Source organism: Belonocnema kinseyi, chromosome 10 (genome assembly GCF_010883055.1).
Source record: "Belonocnema kinseyi isolate 2016_QV_RU_SX_M_011 chromosome 10, B_treatae_v1, whole genome shotgun sequence".
In the NCBI taxonomy this organism is placed as follows: domain Eukaryota; kingdom Metazoa; phylum Arthropoda; class Insecta; order Hymenoptera; family Cynipidae; genus Belonocnema; species Belonocnema kinseyi.
The window spans coordinates 74,333,134-74,337,984 of NC_046666.1; the positions used below are offsets into that span (position 1 = coordinate 74,333,134).

The following is a 4,851-nucleotide window of genomic DNA, read 5'->3' on the forward strand; positions in this document are numbered from 1 at the left end:
AATTACAGGCCAATAACTTGTCTGAACACACTTTATAAGATATTCACAGTTATCCTAAATGATAGGATTGTTCGGGCAATTGAACCTGTGTGGCAAGAAATGCATGAACAACGAGGGTCAAAGAAAGGCGTAGCCAGATGTCGGGAAGACCTGCTCATCAATAGATGTGTCTGCAAAGATTTAGCATTCTACCAGCGTGACCTATCGATGGCCTGGATTGATTATCGGAAAGCTTTCGATTCGACCTCCCATAGACTTATCATCTGTCTTTTGGAACTCTTAAAGGTTCATCCGCAAATATTTAGATACATAGAGAGATTCATGCCGCTTTGGAAAACCAGATTTACTACCTTATCTGGAAAAAATCGTGTGACAACTAACAAGGTCACCTTTCAGAGAGGTGTCCTTCAGGGCGACACCATGAGCCCACTCCTCTTTTGCCTTACATTATTGCCACTATCTCTAGCACTTCGCCATTCCGACGGGTACTTGTGCAGCAAACCTGCAGATCGTAAGTACAAGGTCGCTCATGTATTTTACATGAACGATCTTAAGATCTATGCTAAAAACAAATAGCAACTACATTTAGCTCTAGGGATTGTTGAACGATATACTAAGGAAATTGGAATGGAATTTGGGTTAGACAAATGCGCCGAGGTTTATTTGAAGCGAGCAAAACTTAATTGCGTCCCTAAAGATCCTGAGTTTGGTCTTCCGAACTGTCAGTGAGGAACAAAGTATCGGAAATGAACATGCTCGCTGTCCCGATAGTACTCTATTCATGTGGAGTAGTTCCATGGACGAAGAACGAGCTTAGATCCCTTGATATCGGGACAAGAAAGGTTATGCACCTGAACAAAAACATGCATCTTAAGTCTTCCGTTCCGCGACTGTACATCTCACGCTGTCAAGGTGGTCGCAGAATATTGATTCTTGAATGTCTTCACAACAGGATTATTCTGGGCACAGCACATAGAGTTGTAAATGGAAGAGACCCTCTTCTTAAAATGGTTAGGAATCACAAAGAAGTGGGCAAAGGAGCGTTTCCGTACAAAGCAGCAGAGGAGGCTGCTGAAACGCTTGGACTTGACTTCAGTACTGGGGTTGAGAAAAATGCATCAAATCTTATCTATCTCAAGTACTCACTCCTGAAATGTGAAGGATCAGTCAATGTCTTGTGAGCTAACGTTTGCTTTCCTTAAATCACCCGGATGGAAGTCTGGTACGGAGGGTTTCATTTTTGCATGCCAAGACGGTGTCATTTCCAACTTAACATACCGTCGCCACATTTTGAGCTAAGACACTCCTGATAATAGCTGCAGGGCGTGCCATGCACTAAGAGTGCTTTATTACCATCTCTGCCACTCTTACGGGATTAACCTTAATCGCTCCTCTAATGCTCCTAGGGAAATCGAGTCAATTGTCGAGAATGGGAAGTGCCGTATATACTGGAACTTTATATTCTCGACAATTGTTTCTGTTGCTCACTCGAGGTCTGACATGGTTCTTTTTGACTTTGAGATGCGAACTATGTTCGTTATCGAATTTTCGACACCAGCTGACAAAAGCATCATAACCAAGGAGAATGAATTGAAAGACAGGTATCGAGACCTTATAAGAGAGTTGCAACGATTGTACCCGGAATATTCTGTTAAATTAATCGTCCTTATCATCGGCGCTCTTGGAGGTGCCAAGCTTTCACTTGCTAATGGCCTAAAAAGTACCCTGCGTGTCAACAATATGCTAAAACACTTGCGGGAAAAATGCAGAAGGCGGTAGTCCTTAGGTCGCTCCGTGTTCTTAGGGTGCACGCGGCTTTTGCTAGATCGTCGTATTGATTCCTTTACAGACTGTTACCACCTATCTCACGGTCGTGAGACGTGCTTGTGGCTGAAATTTTACCGCGATTTCTCTGGGAGCGGGTGCAATTTTCCAGATTAGCACCCACTCCCGGCGAAATCTTGCGGTTGTCCTTATGACAAATTTTTGAATATATATATATGTATGTATGCATAAAGATGCAATGGTAAATAGTTTAACATTAAAATAATGTTGTTTCTCTATTTCTTATGTTTAATTTAAATATTAAGCTACACACAGATTCAATTCGCTGTATTGTATCAGATAAAATCTAGAATCCAGAATTTAGTACAGGCTATATTCGCACAACCTACAAAGCTATCCTCAATTATCTATATAGAGTAGTTCAATGTTAATGCAACTATGCTTTATTGATCGATTTGGTTGAGAAAGGTAACCGAAGTGTTATCTTGTCGAACTATAGGTTTGATAAAATTTTCAACTATAGTTCAAAATTAGGATGATTCTGATAATATACTCTTCTTTCACCTTAGGTTAAAAAAGAGATATATTTCTAATAATGTTTTTTGATGTCTCTCGAAAGAATAAAACTTCAATGTTGTGCGTTTTACTTACAAAAATGTGTAAGTTTTAAGAATTGAAAATCGAAGTGTCTCGTCATCCCGAATTCCGGGAGAAGTAGTTTATTTTTTACAAGCCAATTTTTCGGAACGACTATGCGCAGTCTTTAAAAATACATTTTTTTGTATTATGTTAAAAGTAAACGAAGCATTAAAGCTGACAAACTTACATTCAAAGGCGGGGGCCGCTGCAAAGGCCCTCAGCCGCGTATAGCCGGACAGAGCACTGCTTAACTTCGAAGATCTAATTAGAAATCTCACAAAATTCCATATATCGAAGTGGACTTATTAACTTAAAACTTTAGAATTTGTTATTGCCAAATTTGATTTAATTGAGATAATACAATTGAAACAAATGAGTGGTCCGAACAAATCTTATTCGCAAAAATTCCAAGTATGGTTTCTCTTCATTAGTTTAAATTTGTTCCAAGCAACAGGAAACAAATTTCGGACAGAGAGCTGTATTTTGCGTCCCCGATGACTTTATCAGAATTATGTACTAGTGAGGTCATTGGAACATTTGTTGAAATGAGTTCTAGACAAAGAATATTAGCTTTAAATGATGTCATATGAAGGTATTGCATTTTAATAAAAAAATCAGAATATGCAGTTCAGTTGCATTTTAATGACTTTAAAAAATATTTTTATTCAGTATTCTATACAGCTTATTTTTATTTCTAAATCACTAAAAGAATGGCGGAATTGATTCTATTTTATATATGGCAATACAGATTTTAATAATCATCAATTTCAATTCAACTTAATTTTTTAAAGTTTCTAATTATATTATATTAAGAAATACATTTAGAAAACAAACGTTACCTGTATTTATTAAATTCATAATGACAAAATTGCATATGGACTTTTTAGAATGAAGTGTATCAAATATAAATAAATATTATTGCAAATTTACAGTCAAAGTAGCGGTAGAAAGAATTGAAACTCATTTTCACAATATCAATTCCTTTTACTTCCTCAGAGAGGAAGGTTTGTGACGGTAACAATTTCGAAAAAATTTAATTCATTTAATTAAACGTTTGTCAATTTGAAAACATCTAATACAATGTATTTAGCAATTGTCGGGATGTATATGTGTAGGAATGTGTGCTCATGTGTATGGATGCCACACTTTTTTGTGAACACGAGAACTTAAAGACTATTGCAGATGAATCCATGTCATTTGGAGGGCTTACTTTCACACGTAATATCTTCAAACCGACCGAATGATTTATAAAAATATTTTCAATTTTTGTAGCACTTAATATTACTTTAAAAATCGGTTTTTATAGGGAAACGTTTTTCATTTGCATAATTCAAATTTGATGCAAAAATATATGAGATTTTTTGTCTTCAGACGAATCGATTGACTTATATATAATCTTGATACATTTTAATAAAGAGAAAGCAAGTTATGGTCGTTTATATTATTTTAAAACTCGATTTTTATAGTAAAAATGTTCCCAATCACTAAATTTAAAGTTGGTGCAATAATACAAAAGATGTTTTGGGGACGAATTGATTGAACTATAATATACATAGGTTTTATTAAAGAATAAGGAGGTTACAGTCATTTATAATATTTAAAAAATTGGTTTTTGATAATTAAAGTTTTTTCTTAAATATAACTCGAAATTGATGCAAGAGCGGGAATTATTACTTAATTCGAGACGTTTTGATTTATCTATTTAGATTTTCTTATTTTGAATTCCTCTAGGACGAAGCAAACATATTTGCTACATAATTAAAATGAGGAAGCAAAGTGCATGAAGCTAATTTATTATTCGCCTGAAAGGGCTCTGGAAGTAAAACAGAAACTAATAGTGATTTAAAACGTATGCCGAATGTTACTTAAATGAATGTCATTGGTGTAGCATTAATAAAAACTTTCCTGGGTCATCTGGGCTATTGTTTTCACTTTATTATTATTTGTTTCATTTTCATTTTTAAATTAAATAAAAAATAAAATAATTATTTTTATGCTTTTAAAGATTGTACTGTGAAAATTGAAAATTTTTCCCCTTATTTCTTGGTCCTCGATACATTTTTTAAATATAAATTTTTTAATATTTTTAAATAGTGGTTTAATGTAACTGAATGTAACGTGCAGCATGTTCAGCAATACTTGCCGTAAAGAAATGGCGCTTTTATGAAGTCTCACTATTACTATTTTCTAGACGATGCCCGAGTAAAAATTCTTCGACTTGGTTTGGACTTAAATTGCCCCAATCAAGACATGCTGAAGCTGAAAAGTTTGACATGAGCATGTCTTAGTTTTGAGACGGAGCCACACTTGAATTTATATTTCCGAGACAAGTTTCTATGTCATGATTCCCCGACGAGCAGTTTATAACTTTGAGTTTACACCTATCCTAACAAAAAGGGTCATTCTGACTGTTATAGAAGCTAATCT

General features: G+C 35.0%; 1 pseudogene; it reads left to right on the forward strand.

Moving 5' to 3' along the window:
- The window catches only part of LOC117181204, a 127,931-nt pseudogene that overhangs the window by 49,038 nt on the left and 74,042 nt on the right, over positions 1-4,851 (forward strand).